This window comes from Odocoileus virginianus, chromosome 4 (assembly GCF_023699985.2).
Source record: "Odocoileus virginianus isolate 20LAN1187 ecotype Illinois chromosome 4, Ovbor_1.2, whole genome shotgun sequence".
NCBI classification, from domain to species: domain Eukaryota; kingdom Metazoa; phylum Chordata; class Mammalia; order Artiodactyla; family Cervidae; genus Odocoileus; species Odocoileus virginianus.
In genome coordinates, this window is record NC_069677.1 from 5,169,117 (window position 1) to 5,189,233 (window position 20,117).

The 20,117-nt window shown below is 37.8% G+C and overlaps 1 long non-coding RNA gene across 2 annotated transcripts in view; it reads left to right on the plus strand.

Moving 5' to 3' along the window:
* Positions 1–20,117, plus strand: part of LOC110135032 (uncharacterized) — a 30,086-nt gene that overhangs the window by 1,215 nt on the left and 8,754 nt on the right. For both annotated transcript variants that reach the window (XR_011487132.1, XR_002313224.2), the window contains exons 2-3: positions 400–537; positions 12,251–12,357. This is a non-coding gene — a long non-coding RNA (uncharacterized lncRNA). The remainder of the gene's footprint in view (positions 1–399; positions 538–12,250; positions 12,358–20,117) is intronic.

Below are 20,117 nucleotides of genomic sequence, written 5' to 3' on the forward strand. Positions count from 1 at the left end.
TCCTTGGCACTGCAGAGTCAGACACGACTGAGCAACCAAACTGAACTGAACTGAAGCATGCTCAAGCAGCCTATTCTGAAGCTGTAGACTGAGTTTTAGTGCTTTTCCTCCATGTTTTCTTTATACACGATACTGAGTTTCTGATTACATACCTGTTCTCACAAGAATAAGATCTTAGTTAAACTGTACCCTTAGTTTAAGCATACAGTACTCTTGTAGACAGTGGGCCCTCAATACAATGAGGATAGCATAGCTTCTAAGAACATATAAAGTCTGAAATATAGGCTTATTGGTCAGCATAAATTTAAAATACTCACTGATATTTCAAAATTATCAAAATGTATCCTGAACTTAAACATCAAACAGTTCATCACATCAGGTATATTCTTCCCTGACTAGATTCTACAAGACAACACACTCTGTGGCAAGGACCAGTGTATGGTAAACATCATCTGTTGCCAAATCATACCTGACTCAGTCATACTACAGATTCCAGCTGACAGAGGAAGGCAGGTGAAGGCTCTCATTCATTTGACAGTAAGTTCTTTGTGCTTTTTTTTTTCATTTTAAAAAATCTGACCTGCTTACATAGGCCTGTTCCTTACCTGATAATTACATTTCCACAGGGACATTTGCACAGAATTCTGATTTTATATTGATTTATATTGATTATATATTTGATGTTACCCTTTTAATTTAAAACCTCAACTGCCACGACTTACAAATGTTATTCATAATCCTGTCCCTTATGTGAAACAACTGCCTCACACCCACAAGGAACCCAGTTTTTTATTTGTCCTTTGGCACAGCAGTAGCAATTTCACTTTCTGAGCCTAAGTACTATATCCTGACTTGAAGTTCAATGGGAAGTTTATGAAAGGTAGGTAAGAGGTCTATTTCCTGAATAAATGTAACCTTTCTTGATCAAAATCGATCTGTTCACAAATATTCACTCCACACTGTCTGAATGGAGAAAAATAATAAAAATACTCTGAGAGTAAAAATCTAGTTTCTTTACACACAATGGAGGAAGAAAGAGGATGGAACTAAAGGGAATAGAAGTGAAATCCTGAAGCAGTTTCTCATAAACATGGAACAATTTGGAGCCTCCAAAAGAACTATACCATTGGTTTCATTTCCAAAGTTCACCTTTCCCAACTTGGGATACCCACTGTAAATGGGTAAATGCTTCTACTGCTTCGTCAGCTAATAGTGAGTGCCTTCGGGATTCCGGTACTGAAATTAGCCTAGTATCAGAAAGTAAAATAAATACACCGAAGGTGAGAGAATTTAGTTTTAAGTAATTTAATGAGCCATTTCAAGACGAATTCTTACTAATTTTACAAATTCAAAAATGTGTCATTTATTCATCCAATAAATATTCATTAATGATATATTTGAGACAACATCGGGGATATAAAATGAACAAGATATATGTTCCTCCCTCTTAGACACACAGAAAACAAAAATAAGCAATAACAAGAAATTACATAAGTGATAAGATAGGGGAAAAATGCAGTGTTCTGGGTACAAATGACAACAGCACATAATCTAGTCTAAGGGCTAGCATGGAAATATTTCCTTGGAAAGAACTGAAGGATAGGGAGGAGGAAGTCAGTCCAATAAAATAACAGGAAGGGAGCATAAAAATTATATCTAATATTATAGATTAAATGGTATGATCAGGTAATCACAGTGAAAATAATCAGAGTAATATATTAAAAAAGATCTCTTAACAAAGAAACTTATCTGAAGAGTGTTGGTTTAGGATATTACTTCTCATCTATGCTGAGAGATAACTTGGATTTTTGCCCCAAAAGGGAGAACTGAGTTCTCATAATATGAAAATTATGATTCTGAGCATTGCTGAAGATAGGAGATTATGTGAGGGGAAATTCCATGATCTCAGCCAACACAAATGTTCACGAATTCTAGCTATAAAAGGAATGCTAATCATTCTAATTATCCAGATGTTGTTACTTTGGATTTGGAAAAAAAAAAGAATGAGAAGGAGGAGGTTGGGAGCTACTAAAAGCCCTGATGTCACTGACAGCACAGCCTCTGTGATGGAAAATAACTAGACTAGGGAAGAATAAAATGGCCTGTCTTACTGCCTAACCTTTGTCCACTGAATGAAATGTTAGCTAATAGAAGCTGCTGTCATCTGCTGTGCAGAGTGGAGAGGGAGGGGATGGGGCATATTTCAACTTACTTGTGAATCAGTACCATTAAGACGTGTCTGTCCTGGCTCTCAGCCCTCTTTTCAGCCTGGAATGAAAGTTGATGTGTATAAATCTTCCCTAATGGATAGGGCTGTCTCCACAGTTTGCCATGCTATTCCATGACAAGAGATCCAACATCTTGTCTGACAAGAAAAACAAAATCAGAAGTCTCTGCCTCTTCAGCCTGACTCCCTGTCTCCTGATAACTCTGACTTCTCTGCCTCAACTCTCACTTGTAGACCCAACTAGGACCCAATCACACCTACCATTTCAGCGTGAAAGGGCAAATGGGAGAAAAAACATTTACCTGTTCCTTTCTTGAATATGTAGAGATTTGTCTAGATTAGGCTTGATGAGGGATGGCTGGGACAGTAGTCTTTAAAATTGTTTAAAGCCATATGACATGCCCTTTAAGCAAAACTTTACGAGGAAGCCCACTCACAAAAAAAGATGGAGTGAGTCTGCGCTGGCTCAGCCCTTCCCCTTTGTTAGGGGCCCTACAGCCTGAGTCCCATTGTGCTCAAAGAGTGACAGTCCTGTGAAGACTGTCTCAGATTCAACGCCTCTTACCCTTGCTTGCCTCAGTCACCACCAGTAACCTAGATCTGTCTGGACATTTGTTTTCACCCAGACCCATCTCCCTATTTCTCTGCTCATCTCCAATTCATAATCAATTCCCACCTCTTCATTCCCCTAACAATCTTTCTCCTGTTCATTTCTCAGAACATTCCCTTTACCACTTTACATTAGTTGACCCTAACCTAAATTCTCCTCTGAGAACAAAATTTATTTCTAACCTTCTCAAGTAGTGACTGTGTTTTCTTATACACTCCATTACGTTAGGGTCAGAAACTGAGGTTAGCGTCCCTCCTTGCTTCCCCTTGTGGCTTCCAGACTATTACCACCCCTCCCCTCACAAAAACCACTGCTCCTTTAAAATGCACAACATCTCAATAAATTACAGTCTTACCCTATGTGCTGCTGTTGTCTCCTTATCTCTTTTCACTTCCTTTATTTCCTCAAAAAACTTGACCATACAGCTCCTCTTCACCACAATGGTTGCCATTATTCACAGTGAGTTCCATGTCCACATTCATGAATCATTCAGTTTGCTTCTCCTTTCCTTCAAGTCTTCATTTTCCTCTATGGCCTCCCATCAATTCAAGTACACGGTCAAAGACACCCTGTGCACTTTGCGCTCATGAGAAACTCAATTTTCAGCATTCTGATATTTGACTGCTAAACTCTTCCCCCGCCAATTTGCTCTGTCACTCCAGCTGCCACAAATCTTTGATTTCCAAGATTTCCCATTTATCCTCCTCTGTCTCTGCTTTACTGTTTTTCTATGATTACTTATATTATCTCATAAATGCCCTTAGCTTCCTCTGTTATAGTCACTTGGCAAAACTCCAGCTCTGACAGAAGTACACTCATTCCTTGGTATCCGCAGATTGGTTCTAGGAGCCACTGTGGATACCAAAGCCCCAAACCCACTCATGCTCAAGTCCCATAGTCAGCTCTCCATATCCATGGTTTTGCACCTGAGGATTCAACTAACCATGGATGATGTAGTACGTGATGAAGAATTTACTGAAAGAAAAAATCTATCCATGTTTAAGTGGACATGCATAGTTCAAACTCGTGCTATTTGAGGGTCAATCGTATACAATTCACCTTTTCTGTACTTGCATCTAAAAAGCTAAGCTGACTGGTTTCCTTTGAACTGTGTGATCGTGAACTTCAAATAGGAGCTCAATACTGTCTGGCAACCGCAGCATAGTATACTAGAAAATTCACCCTTTTTTCTTAACACACACACAAAAAAACTTCCATATATTCTCTTCTTCCCTCAAAACCCCTACATTCTCTTCTCCATTTTCAATTACTTGAAGATTTGCCCTTGGATTTCATTAGAGAAGACAAGGATAAATCACTGAAACAAACTTTATTCACTTTCTTGTCATTCATTTGTTTATAAACCCACTGCAGCTATGCTTCTTGCCATTGCCATTACAGAGGAGGTGGTCCTCATTCCACCGAGGCCTGCAGTTTCCGTGGATCCTGTTCATTCTCGCCATCTCACAGACAACCGTCCTTCAGCTCTTCCCTCTCCCTCCAACCTACTTCCCAGCGCCCATAGTTTCCGTGGATCCTGTGCATTCCCACCATCTCACAGACAACCATCCTTCAGCTCTTCCCTCTCCCTCCAACCTACTTCCCAGCTTCAGTCACAGACACACCTCAAAGATCTGTATACACATTTCCTCTAACTCCTTCCTTAATGTCTCAATGTACTCTAAACAAAGTACATTATAAATCAAAGTGCATATTATACCACCTTCTTTTTAAAGAAGACATTCTGATGTATATATAGATTGTAAAGCTAAACATCAGAAAAGCTGTAGTTCTCTCCAAGTGATGAGATTATACCTATTTATTGTTTTCTTTATGCTTGAAGTCATTTCCTATATTTGTGTACATATACACACATAAATATTTAATAATAAAGATATTGCTGAAGCTGGAATTCATATTTGCAAAGCAATTTCTTGAACATCTCATGAATTCATGTCATGCCAGTGATACCCAAGTTTCCAGATTTGCCTTATTGGGGTAAGAGATCTTGGTACAGAGGTAAGCACCAATACTGTCTATTCCCACAATTCTAGCAGGATGCACTGCAGCATTTTATTTAGTTATTTCATATTGTATTTCAGCGAGCTACAATCCTGCATGCTAGTTTTCATTACTGCCATACTTGTGAGGCAGTACAGCTGGCCCTCTCTACTCAGAGGTTTCTACATTCTTGAATTCAACCAACCAACTATAGATCAAAAAACAAAAACACGCAAACAAACTATATATATATATATATATGTAGTTTAATTATATATATAATTTAATATATAGTTTAATATATATTAGATTTAATATATAGTTTAATTTAATATATACTTAATATATAGTTTAATTTAATATATAGTTTATATAGATTATTTAATACATATATATAATTTAATATATATATATAAATTCTAGAAAGTTTTGAAAAGCAAACAAATTTGCTGATACTGGCCACTATTTACATAGTGCTTACATTGTATTAGGTATTATAAGTAATCTAGAGATGATTTTAAAATATCTAGAAAGATGTGTGTAGGTTATATGCAAATACTATGCCATTTTGAGCATCCAAGGATTTTGATATGGGGGTAGGGTCCTGGAGTCAATCCCCTGTGAATACTGGATGACTTCTACAGTCTTTTAGAAAGTCTCTTTCTAAGATTTGTCATACCGTGATTTGTCATGCCCTGATAAGCAGGTTTAAGGAGTACATATATAAACAATACTCTTTGAGAGTAGTTAATGACATAAAAAAGTGTCAGTTGCTCAGTTGTGTCCAACTCTTTGCAACACCATGGACTGTAGCCTGCCAGGGTCCTCTGTCCATGGGATTTCCCAGGCAAGAATACTGGAGTGGGTAGCCATTCCCTTCTCCAGGGGATCTTCCCAACCTGGGGATCGAACCCAGGTATCCATCATTGCAGGCAGATTCTTTACTGTCTACGTCACTGGAGAAGCCCATAATAGCACAAAAGAAAGAAACCAAATGCATCATTAAAATATTAAAGAGAATAGAATTTTGTGAGGATAGGAATAGAATACGGGTAAGGAAGAGAAAATAGATCCCATGGAGGAAATAGATAAACAAAATAAATACGAAGGTTTTCTTTTAATTTCTTGGGTCATTGGTTGCTGGAGAATAGTGGGGACATTTTCCTGCCTTAAATTTATGGCTGAGATTGTTTGTAGCTCACAGATGATGATTTCTTCAAATGTGTCTGGTTATTTCTTGTCCTGTAATACTTTCATTTCTCTATACGGGAATGTCAAGCTGCTGTCATTCTTTAATTCGGATGCCTTTTGGGATGCCTCAGCTTCCTTCTCCACTCTGATTTTAATGCTTCCATGATTGGCCATTTCAGGCAGACAGTGTGTTGTGAGATTTTTCACATCATAGCTCTATTAAATCAATCCTATTTGAACTCTTCCTTCTCACCACTTCACTGAAAATAACCTCCTGAGGACTGGAGGGTTTGAAAAGGGCAAAAAGCTTTAGTTATTGGTTTGCAGAAAACTTTGTGGGAAAGGAAATATTAGACAGAACTACTTCTATTCACATGTCATGTTTACAGGTTCATTTATGGCTACTTTCAGAGGTCATCTGGCATAATGACTAAAGAGGGAACCAACTAGAATGGAGAATAAATGGAAATACACTTTATAAAGAGAATAAGAGAAAGATAAAACAAAGGATTAATGATAACAGCAACAGAAATGTAAAATTATATGTGGAAACCACTAAATTATTAGGATTCAAAACACCAAATTCAAAAATCCCCACAAATGTTTATCACAGGATATCAACCCTGCAACTAAAGTAAGTAATTTTTTATGCTTCTCCTATCCTTTACCTGAAACTTACACATAAAAATAAAGGACTTTTATGGAATATCAAGATATCTAAACAATTGGAACAGCTGCTTTCCAGAATCACCTGTCACAGGCAGCCCTCCATTTTAATCTAAAAGACTCCCCTTGCCCAGTGAATACATGTTGCATTCAACCTAAACTTCCATACACATCATTTGACAACAATAGTGATAATCCAGATGATTGTAATGCATGTGCATGCATGCATAATCTTTTTAATAATGCCAAGAATAAAATTAATGTCACTGTCCAACATCTCTATGAAAGCCTGCTTCTGCAATATGTGAGAAAACTTTCAGTACATTTTCCACAGCCACACGTGGGCTGAAACTCCAAGTTTTAAAGGAAAGAATCCATGCTGCCCCCACAATCCTGACTCTCCCTAAGTCATTGGTCCTCCCCATCACTTATTTCTTTAGTTCTTCTCATTCCCTCATTCCCCCCTACTTCTCTTCCCATTTGCTTTTAATATCTTATTAGAAGAGAGTCCTTAATGCAATTATTAGTGTTTCATAGTTTATTTTACAATGTGTATGAATACCCTACCCCATATTATCCTCAGAACTTCATGAGGCAGACAGTCCTAGAATGATCCTAGCTTTATGAACTAGACATATAAAGCTCAGAATGGTAACTAGCCCAAGGATGTAGACACAACAAGTGCACACCAGTAAGTATCTGGAGCCATTCAAACACCTTTGGTGATGTGTGCTTGTCCTGATTAAGTCATCTTGACCATACACATACTACACTACTTTAGTTATATACCCATTGTGGTAAGATCTCTGCATGTGGACCAACAATTGGGTCATTAGAACAAACAAGACATCAAATATAATCTAGGAAAAAAGTGGAAAGAAGAAAACATGTAGAGAAGGACAATATATAGCTTTGAAGTTTACAAGTACAAACACTGGAAACTAAGATATGGAATATGCAATACTTTGAAAGTGATTAAAGTATACTAATACAAAATTAGGTATTATTTTTTCCTTCAAATTGCACCTTAAATACTGCTATATTATCAGAATGCATAAAATCAAGTAATGATCATTTAGCTTTGAAAGCTGTGATGCTGTTAAATAATAAGTTTAAATTTTGAAACCTGATACATACATACTAGTCTCCTAGGCCAGAACACTTGTATATGACTAAGAGTTTACCTACCCTCTTAGAAATATTACATGGGACTTAATAAATACCACTGGACACAGCAACTACAACTGTGGGAACTGTGTTCTAGGGCATCTGCCTTACAATCATGACCTTATTTTAACAGCAAACATTCTGGGTAAAGTATAAGGGGTGAGTGAACAGAGAGTACACTGAAAATTCAGCAGATGTCCTCAGCTAACCTAATGTCAGAGCAACCCCCACCAATTTATGATTTTCACAATGACTGGCCTTTCATTTTTTATCAGATTCTTTTGGAAGTTAGGAGATCATGTAAGGACAGGACATTCAGGGCATTGTCAGGTCATTCGTATTAGAAAAATATGATTTAGCAGAAAGAAAATTAGATGTGATATCAAAAGACCCTTTGTTCTAGTCCTAGTCTGACTCTGAACTGTTCATCATCTCTGAAATAAGGGAATCATTAACTCATATCTAGCTCCTATAGCTTTTGTGATGTGAATGATACATTTGTCAGTTCAATTTTTAGGTCTCTTCTGAAACCAGCAGAATCTGGATGGGTGTGGTGGTGCTGTGGGAGGGACTCATGGGAGAGCATGCATTAATTGAAAAAGTAAAGAGGAGAAAGAAGCAAAGCAAAACTGAACTGCTCTCAAATACTAAGTACGAGGGGCTTTCTCTTTTCAAGTATTGTTTATTGCTTATAGTTTTCAACTATGCAAAAATACAGGATAGAGAAGATTAAAAAAAAAACAACTTTCCATTACAATTACACCAAGTTATTTTTCACTATGAAAACTGTATAAAAGCAGTAATTTTTAAAACATATACCCTGTGTAACAGTAATCAGAAATATGATTGCATTTCTTAAGTGAATGACATTTAAATTAATTTAAATAAATTTATTTACACAAGTACCCAGTGCTATCTTTTAAGTAATTAAAAAGATCCATGAAGCACAAAAGAATAAAAATATTACTGTTGCTGTTTCACACAGAACTATTAAGAGATATGTGAAATGGGACTAGAATTTTTTTTTTTCCCCCAAAGATCTGGAAGCTCAATTGCTTCAAGACAGAATATCTACTTAACAAACCCAGTAAACATCCTCAGAGGAAAACTATCAAGAACACCATCTTGTGATCTTGAATTATTTTCCTTTCACATGCTATGTAATGAGTAAAGGTATGTTAAATGCTTATTTTTTTTAATGCTTATTTTTAAATTCTAGTTCCAAACATGATTGCTTTAATTCAAAAAGGCAAATAAGTTGACAATCCATGAGAATGGAGATATGATCATAGTCCTTCAATATAATGGAAAATTGGTAAATATTTTGGTCCATGGTGCGTGCATGAGTGTCTTTCGTGTCTGACTCTTTGTGACCACGTGGCTACAGCCTGCCAGGCTCCTCTATCCACTGGATCATCCAGACAAGAATACTGGAGTGGGTTGCCATTTCCTCCTCCAGGGGATCTTCCTGACCCAGGGACAAAACCCATGTCTCCTGCGTCTCCTGCATTGGCAGGTGGATTCTTTACCACTGAGCCACCTGGGAAGCCCTACTTTGGTCCATAAGCTATAGGAAATGAGATATATTGCTAGGACTAGTTGACTGGGTCACTCAGAAGAGTGACAATAAGGCAACATGGTCCAAAAGAAATATAATGTGCTTTATGTATATGGTTTTAGATTTTCTAGTTGAAACCTAAAAAAGTAAAAGAAAGGGAATTTTAATAATATATTGCATTTAACACAACTTATCTGAAGTACTACCATTTCAACATATCATCAATTTAAAAAATTATCAGTAGTATATTTTTATTTATTTCATAACAAGTCTTTGAAATGTGGTATATATTTTATACTTATAGCACATCTCAACTTGGATATTAACTGTTTATTGAGAATACCTGGTGTATTTTACAGTTGATAAAATTTACAGTTGAAAAAGTACATTCACATATCTAAAACATTCCAAGCATAATTTCAAGTTTTCCAATAACAGAATCAACTGCAAGCTTTAAAAATTTAACTTAATTAAAATTAAACTAAATTAAGAATCCAATTCCTCAATCCTAGTGGCAACATTTCAATTATTTAATAGTCACATGTAACTAGAGGCTACAGTATTGAAAATGCATCTATAGAATAAAGAGATGGGTGGTAATGTCAAAGAGTGGTGCGGATAAAAATCCTAGAGAATGTTGATAATTTAATGTCTGTGAGGCATATTATTTACAAGATATTATATCTGGTGTTTTCCTTTCCCTAACCTACATACTAGTTTCCTGATGCTGCTGTAACAAATTATCACAGACTTGGTGACTATAAACGCTAGAAACGTATTCTGGCCTCCAAAACTGATTGAGAAGCCCAGGTTGAGCAGGGCACCCTGTCTGGGACTCCAGGGAAGAATTCTTCCCTGCCTTTTCCAGCTTCTGGTGGAGGAGGCTGGCATTCCTGGGCTTGTGGCCCCAGCACTCCTCCTCTGTCTCTGTCTTCACACTGCCTTCTCTGCATGTGTCTGTTACAGCTCTTTGTCTTTGTCTTACAAGGACACTTGTAAGTAGCTGCTGGTGCTTGTGATGGCATTTAGGACCCACCAGAATAAACCAGAGCAATTCCCTCATTTCAAGATCCTTAACTTCATTACATCTTCAAAGACTTTTTTTCCAAATATTAATACAAGAAGATGTATCAATTTCAGGAATTAGAACTTGCTGTCTTTTACACTAAAATGTGTAAAATTCTATTTTCCCTGAGTCTTATAACATGAAGATTTGTAACTTTGGCAGAGGAATCTCCTTCTATATGAACAACAAATTCATTCAGTTCAGATCAGTCACTCAGTTGTGTCCAACTCATCACGACTCCATGGACTACAGCATGCCAGGCTTCCCTGTCCATCACCAACTCCCCAAGCTTACTCAAATTCATGTCCATTGAGTCAGTGATGCCATTCAACCATCTCATCCTCTGTTGTCCCCTTCTCCTCCCACCTTCAATCTTTCCCAGCATCAGGTCTTTTCAAATGAGTCAGTACTTCGCATCAGGTAGGCCAATGTATTGGAGTTTCAGCTTCAACATCAGTCCTTCCAATGAACACTCAGGACTTATCTCCTTTAGGATGGACTGGTTGGATCTCCTTGCAGTCCGAGGGGCTCTCAAGAGTCTTCTCCAACACCACAGCTCAAAAGCATCAATTCTTCTGTGCTCAGCTTTCTTTATAGTCCAACTCTCACATCCATATATGACTACTAGTAAAACCATAGCTTTGCCTAGACGGACCTTTGTTGCCAAAGTAATGTCTCCACTTTTTAATATGCTGTCTAGGTTGGTCACAGCTTTTCTTCCAAGGAGCAAGTGTCTTTTAATTTCATGACTGCAGTCACCATCTGCAGAGATTTTGGAGTCCAAGAAAATAAAGTCTCTCTCAGTTTCCATTGTTTCCCCATCTCTTTGCCATGAAGTGATGGGACCGGATGCCATGATCTTAGTTTGCTGAATGTTGAGTTTTAAGTCAACTTTTTCACTCTCCTCTTTCACTTTTATCAAGAGGTTCTTTAGTTCTTGCTTTCTGCCATAAGGGTGGTGTCATCTGCATATGGGTTATTGATATTTCTCCCCGCAATCTTGATTCCAGCTTGTGCTTCATCCAGCCTGGCATTTCTCATGATGTACTCTGCATATAAGTTAAATAAGCAGGGTGACAATATATAGCCTTGACATACTCCTTTCCCTATTTGGAACCAGTCTGTTGTTCCATGTTCAGTTCTAACTGTTGTTTCTTGACCTGCATACAGTTTTCTCAAGAGGCATTCAAATGCAAACAAATTCAGGACCACCAGCATTTCTGTTTCTAAAGTGTGGTGTCAGAGTAACTAGAGGGATCCTCAGCCACCAGGGAACTGTAAGCAGCATGATGACTGATGGAACAATAAGAGTGATGTAAATTGATATCCTAATTAACACAAAAACACCTCCATAAACACACACATGCACCTTCCTTTCAACTTATTTCTTGGCAGAACCCAAGATCTTTCAATATAATCCTGTGGAGACGCAGCTGCCACTGCCCAATGTATAAATGGTCTAGGGTACAGAATGCTCTGAAATGAAAATTATAAACTACTGAAGGAGCCATCACAGAGAAACACAGATGCTCTTAAAAGGAAGAGATGAGCAAATGGTTTACAAGCATAATTGCACAATTTCCAGTATTCTAGAAATATAGTTATGATGGTCTGCCTATATGTTCATACTGTAATTTAAAAGATACTGACTATAAGAGAAATATTTAGACACAGTTTTAAAAGGTGAAGTTTGAATGTAAACATGGGCTTAGCAGAGGAAAAAAAATGAAAAGATTTTCCCATATGGTTCCTTTATCTTCACAGAAATTGATGGATAAGACTAACAGTTCAGAAGAATTCTGAGTGAAGCTGAGAAGGCATCTTCTGTCTCTATGAACAATGTCACCTGATTTATTATCAGACAGCTAGAGGTAAGTAAGAAGATCATAGACTCCAAATAATAGTATATTAATAGCTCTACTTAAAAAAAGAAGAAAAGGGAGAATATCACTTATTTCACTGTGGAAATGAAGCAGTTATAGATTACTGAAAGTGAAAGTCACTCAGTCATGTCTAACTCTTTGCGACCCCATAGACTATACAGTCCATGGAATTCTCCAGGCCAGAATACTGGAGTGGGTAGCCTTTCCCTTTTCCAGAGGATCTTCCCAACCCAGGGATTAAACCCAGGTCTCCAGTAATGCAGGTGGATTCTTTACCACAAGGGAGGTTTAGAAGATATCTACATAATCCTTTTTTGAATTAATGAAGGGAAATGTGCTCAGAAGAAAAATACATTTTGGTTTCTTTTCTTTTCCCCTGAAGTATGGAACTTTTAATAATCGTAACATTTTAGCCTACTGTCTAGTATATTCTGAATCAGGCCATCATTCCTCTAAATGGAAAGCAAGGAAATGCTATTCAAAGTGTTGAAACAGGTGACAGATAAGCACATTAGCTGTCAGTTACTGTTTAGAGTTTCCTAGAAGTCCTAGTATTATCCAATTCAGAATGGGGAAATATAAGACCTTCAGAAAAAAAAAAAAAAAAAAACCTGCTGAGTTTCCATCAAGTCAATACAGCAAACATATAATGAACACGGGGTCGGTGGGAGATTCCACAGCCTATGGAAAAGCCATTTCCCCACAATGATAAAGGTTATTAAAACACATCAGAGCCTCTGGTAGTCACTGAATCTGCTGCAGTCTTGAGTCACTGATGAAAACAATTTCATCCTCAAAACAGCTTTCTCTCTCCCTGCTTCTCCCCGGACCCGTAGCATTCCTACCGTGGCGTATCCCTTCCTGACTTCAGAGGAAGTTCACAATAAGACTGCAAACAGTGTTGGTAATTGGACTATTACAGGCTTCCAAGGATAATCTGGGTAATTCTAAGCACTGTCAACGAATGGTTCTGCAGTCTGTAAGGAAGCTAAAAGTAAGGCAAGCTCGTAGATGGATTTTGAGATGGTTTCTATTTTAAAATGCAGCCAACCACCACCAGATTGGCCCTAATTGCTTCTCTTGTTGGCAGTCTCAGGAGAGAAGACAAGGCTGAGTGAGCCAGGGGGACTGAGTCCTGCTCATTAATAGCTCAGCCTCTGTGGGTCGGAGCCCAAGCACCCGGGGGAATGGAGCCCAAGCCTGGGCCCTGGTAGCACCACCTGGCTTATGGATAAACGAGACGCCAGCCCAGGACTTTCAATTCAGCATCCTCACTGAACTAACCTGAACTGATTAAATGAGAATCACAACAAAGAGGACATGAGGAGAGGCGACAGGACTGAGGGGACGCTCTCTTGGTTAAGAGAGCTGAGCAACTGGAACTCAGGGGCTCAGAGAGTTTTACTCTGTTGGGAAATGTGAAATCTTTGTTCTCATCACCTCTGAGCTGTCACGGGGCTGCTTTGGATATGTTCTGCCTTTACTCTTCCCAACATAAAAACAGTATTAACTAATGAGGTGGCATACTCAATTCCATTGTGTTTCAGAATGATCTCCCCAGGGCAGTCTCACAGTCTTCAATTTATGGTTGTGTTTCTCTCATGGACTCTGACAGTCTCCAGCTTCTATCATAATTTTTATATTTGCTTTTGTTGATTGAAAGAAATGAAACCAAGTGAAAAGGAATCCACATAAACCTATTTCGAGTCACTTCAATGACCACTTTATACCTCAATTTTGTTAATGCTTTTTCAGGCCTATATATATATATATATATATAAAATATATATTATATATATATATTACATATATATATGTATGTATGTATATATACATATTACATATATATATGTATATATATATATATATATATATATATAAAACCTTTTTTAAGTTCATAAAAGTCAAATAATATTGTAGGGCACTGATGCAAACAGAGGTTTCCCAATAGTACAGACAGAGAAATAAAACTCATTCTTGGATGATCCTAAAGTTGTAGTTTTAGGGCTGTGTGAAAGTATTTTTCAAATTTTTGTAAAATTATTTTAAATACACATATGTGAGCACCTCCATGATGGACTAAAAGAAGTATAGGACTCTCTAAAGAAAGAAGCAATGGGAAAGAATCTCTTACTAGATGGAGGAGTAAATCAAAAGATGAAAGTACTCATTACATACATATAATTCACAGGTACTTCTAGCTTTTTTCCCCCTCACTCTCAAATTACACTCATATACATTTATATTATTTATGTACCTAAAATAGTCACATAGAATTTTTGCCTGTTAAGATATGTAACCCCTGAGACAAGTTTCCAAAAGTAGCCCCTCTCCTCCTCCTCCTTCCCTCTTACTTCCTCCCTCCCTGTCTCTACCTCTTCTCTTACCCCTCCTTCTGTATGTGAATGTGCGTGCAAGTTTCCACATATGCAGCCAAAGTTATAGTCTTCTATAGAAATGGAAGTTACAAAATAAGCAACAAAGTTAATTATAGATGTTATCTGCAGAAATCCCACTATGTGCCAGAAAGCATAAATGATTTATTTATGCATGTTGATGCATTTTATCTTCTCAGCAACCTTCTAAATATGTATTATTTTTACTGATAAGGAAGAGGATACTGGAAGACGTTAAATGACTTGCCAAACAACACATAAAATTTCTAGTGAGATCAGTTCTTTCAAACATCAATGTTTGGTGTCTTCCACACTTAGCTCAATACACTGTAAACAATCTTTTCTAAGTTTACTAAAAAGAACATTCTATAGAACTATGGATGCTTCATCTAATAGTGTAACTTCCTATTCACTACAACAGAGTAGATTAGCTTAAAGGCTCACTGAGCTAGATGACAATATCTATATGAGAACAGCAAACACCATGATGCTTCATAAAGTATGATCCAAATACCACCCACAGCAAAATTACCTGGGATGATGATGTAATTCTGATTCCTAGGCCAAGCCCTATTCAGCAGGTGTTTTAGTACAGACTTATTTTTAAAATTTGTCCATGGCATACTCGTGGCTTGTCTTTTCAGTTTTCAAATAAGCCAGTACCCTTTTTGTTTTAATTTGGATCAAAGTTGGTTTAGACATCTCCATTAATATGGAAAAAGCATTCTAATTCATCTTTTTGTCAGGAGCTTCATAAACAGAAGCAGGAATAATATAAAAAGCAAATGCCCTGGGATGTCAGAAATGGCGTCTGTTGTTTAAAAATTCATGAATCTTATCCAAAAAAATAATTAAAATGTACCAGAAGAAGCAAAATAAAGACCTACAAGTGATGGGAGAGAGCTGGAAGATGAAGGTTTGTCTTAAAGTGAAGGGAGGATGAGGAAAGTGAGGGGAACATGGAAACAGAGTTGAGAGAGGAAATGACAGAAGGATCTTCTGGATAAAATCATCACAGGATAGAAGAGACTCTGGATACTGGGATTAAAAACCTTCCAGTCTCAGAAAGTCACAAGACTAGACCTCTAGGAATCTTAAATAAGTCCCATCCTGCCATGTGCCATCATTCATGACTTTTTTCCTGGAATCCTAGTAACTCAATCACATTTATTCTTCGTGCTATGCTAGAAGGTGCAGTGTTATGTCAAATAAAAAAGAGACACAAAAATAAATAAAACCCCATGGAATTACCTCATCCTTTACCTGATTACAAACCTGTATAGGTAAATAGTAGAACCCTCTTACCTTACAAACAGAAAAAAGTTGAAGAGGCAAATATATATATAAAAGGAGAGTTCTTGACAGATTATTTGATATATTTCTGAGCAATTAAAATAATGAAAAGGAATTTTCTTTTAGGTAGGTGTTGACAGCTTTTTCAATATCAAAGGTGCAAACCCTGGCTGTGGGACTCTGAAAAGGATAACCAAGGAGGGCTCCCTCTAAGAGGGGGATGGACGGAGGAGGCTACTCAGACTGGAAAAGGGCTATGATTAACGAATGAGGAGGCCTGACTCTAACCCAAAGGCCCTGAGGTGGGAAGAAGTAGAAAAGATAAGCATTCCAGTAATGTTAGAAGCTTCAGAGTGGGGAGAAGGGCAGTGACAACTGTCTGCAAAATTGAAGGATTTCTCTCGGGGGTGGGGGGCGCGGGGGGAGGTTCCAGGCTTCCGATATTCAGTATACAGAAAGTGCCAGAGCTGTCAAGAACAAAGTATTTCAGAAGGGGTTCCACCAGCTACAGAAGTGACCAAGAAGGGCTAGAAAGATTAAAATCCATCCCAAATTCTCTAGAATTCCTTAAAACACAGGAATTGTATAAAAATGGATGAAAGGGAACCTTCTTCCACGACTGATTGAAGAAATAAAGAACCTGTCATTACAATTTGCTATGACAGAAAAAATCTACCTTCTCCTGAGAATTGACCCTTGACACTCATGACCCTTATATTTTTACCTTTTATCCTGAGTTTTACCTTTTGCAGACTTGATACCTGCTTGATCCTGGTACTATAGACCTATATTAAAGTCCAATCCAAACATGAATGCTTCTCATCTGCAAACTTACTCCAAAAACTATTCCTTGGTCTGCTTTGATCTTCAGCTTTGCACAAACCTAGTGTCTGATGCTCTGGAAGTAACACAGAACTCTGCATTTACTCAAATGTCTCCTGCTGACAACTGTTCTGTTTAATCAATGCAGTTGAACTCTCCTTGATCCCATGCCAAGATCATGCTCTGGCCCCTGTGTCTCCCTCAATAATCTTTTACTTTTGTTGCCCTCCCCTGGAAATTCTTCCACTGCCTCATTACTCTAATATTAGAGTAGCAATAGAAAGAGCACAGACATTTGGCTGAAAAGAATTAGAGATACAGGAGAGTATTTGTAAACCAAAAGAATCAAGGGGTTTGGGGCCATGGAAGAGAAAGGCCAGAATGCTGACATCAAACTCATTTTGCCTGGTATCAGCCCTGCATGCCAGCAAACTTGTTAACCTCAGAAAAAGCTGCACCCAGGGATTGTTTTTTTTTTTTCCCCCATATACATCTGACAAAGATGGTTTTTCCCTTTGTGTAGTTGGCAGAGGTAGTGGAAAGATTTTATAAAAATATTTGTTTCACCATTTTGATTAATAAAGTTATCACCATTGTGAAGCTGAAGAAATATTTTAAAAGATACAGGTAACTCCTTACCCATAAAGCTCAAATATGACAGGCCTCATGAGAAGAAAGAATTTCATAAACAATTTTTAAAATGAAAATGATCAATGCAAACTGATGTGATATAAAGCCCATGGCGAAGTCTGTGAAGACTTGTCTGTGATAGCTGGGGCCAAAAAAAAAAAAAAATTAAACCTGTGACCTGCCTCTGTGTGGGGGTGATGTGGTCCTTTTAATTTATTTTTTTAGAGTGCGATAGCATCTCTTTAGATGGGAGATATGATGAAATCACAGGAGAGACTGTTCTGTGTGACTTCAAGGTTAATAAGAGGAAAGCTTGGCAATGACAGGGCCAGCGGAGAGGGAGAAAATCCTCCCTTTAAAGCTACAGATCGAAGGGTTGGAATGATATCTAGGTGACATTTCACCACTGATGTTCCTGATTAATTATCAACAAATCAAAAGAATATCAGTGTAAGAATGGGGAGCTCTCGACAGCTAAAAGGAACATCACCTCATTAAATCTTTGGGATACAGCTTCTCTCAAGTCATTTCAGAGATAGGAAAAATGATCTCAAGTGAAAATCAGGAAGAAGTTACATTAAATTCCTAGCATCAGTGTGATTTCAAAAGCGTGCACTGCAGTAGTAGCATTTGCCAGACTACTTGGAATACATGTTCCAAAAACATGCATTATAAGTTAATCAAACATTTATGGCAGGATTGTTTATAATAAAGCAAATTAGAAGATTAAACATGTCAATCAGTAGATTTGCTAAATAAAATATGTTATTTTCATGTTAGAACTTACTGTAATAAAGAATGAACCTCATCTATTTGCAATATCACATAGCTCCTATAGTCTGTCAGGTTCTGTTCTAAGTGGTTTACTCATGTTAATTCACTTAATTATCACAAAAAATCTGTGAGGTAGATTCTATTACATCCCAGTTTTACAAATGAAGAACTGGGTAATATAGAAACATTAACAGTCTGTGCAAGGCCACACCCAGGCAGTATGGCTCCACAATCCAGGCTCTTAACAATGTGCTTTATTTTCTCTGTTCTATCTCAAAAACATGTAGACTTTAAAAAACAATAATTTGCTATATGAAAGACAAACTGAAAGCCACATTAGGAAAAAAATATTAAAATATCTTACTATATCATGCTCCACTATAGATATTTATTGGAAGTGACATGTGTGTGTGTGTGTGTAAATATGTATGAATGTATGTATATACACACACATGTGTATACACACATACAGACACACCCACACATGTCTAGGCATACTTTTATATTTGCATATTTATGTGCATATATACATCCATATATCTATGTGTATAGTATGATGTATATCTATGTTTATGCATATATTGAGTTGGCCAAAAGGTTCTTTCAGGTTTTTCCGTGAGATATTATGGAGAAATCCAAATGAACTTTTTGGTAAATACAATGTATTTAGTCTAGGATTCTGATAAAGAGATTTTATCTTTCCCTTTAATAGTCTAACTTCTAAAATAAGAATACATGTATGTACCTCTGGTATAATTAAGAAAAATTAAAAGGAACCTAAAACAAGCCTAGACTCCTTTGCTCAAAACAGAGGACAGATGACAACACACTCCTTACTTCTCTTCCACATTAAGCATGAACGACTTAAGCACCCCTCCACTTTCCTTTAGACCTTTTCGCCCACCTCATCCCCTTCCGCTCAAACTGGAAACTGTTTCTCAAACATGTGCTGATTTCCTAACTCTAGGTTTCCACCTGGGTTCTCAGAAAGCCTCTCCTGGGGAAGATGTTTGGGAGGTATCTAGTTACACCAGCTGGCAGCTCTTGGAATACAGCTATTTGGTACCTTCCAACCTGTGCTCTGGGTGTTGACCCCAATTACAATAGAACAGGAACATCCCTGTTCTCTATTCTCTTAAGCACGAGTCTTCCTCAGCAACTAGTTATGGGCTTAAGACAGAAACAGATTCCCCATCGAAACAGCAGAACAGAGGCTCCAAAAGAGTTGATGAAAAGAGAGGGTCAGGACCATAGACACGTCATCCTCTGGAGTGGCCCTGGGGAAGATTCAGTGTTACAAGTTCACTGCTTCCACCATTCCTCCTGCTCAGCCCCAAAGCAGCTTTCTCCTTGCAAGTCTTTGTTTCTATTCGAGGAAATGGGGTTTGAAAACATCTGTGCATTCCCAGGACCTAGCAGAAGGCCCATGACCAGTGGAGCACTAGAATGGAGAATTTCCATCTCAGAATTTTTGTGGTTTTAGAACCTTTGATGAAAGCCAGACCATTTGTATTTCTATGTTTGTGAGAGGTTAGTTAAGTTTCTCAACCTTTTAGAAGTTTCCTCCTATAGGAGGTGCCCTATGCTTCCTAGAGCTACACTCCCCTCTCATCACCCAAGCTATATGTTCTAGGATTTCCCCTGATTGAGCTGCAATAACTAAGAGAACTGCATGGGTCCTTCTGTTGTGGTGGGCTCACTGTGTGTGTGGTCTGGAAGCCTGGCTGGCCTCTAGCTTGGTTGGCTGCCAAATCCTGCCTTGTACAGGTGCTGCTGGCCGCTGTTCACCAGGGCCTGATCACAAGGTGGCTTGTGGAAACCTAGGGGGCCCCA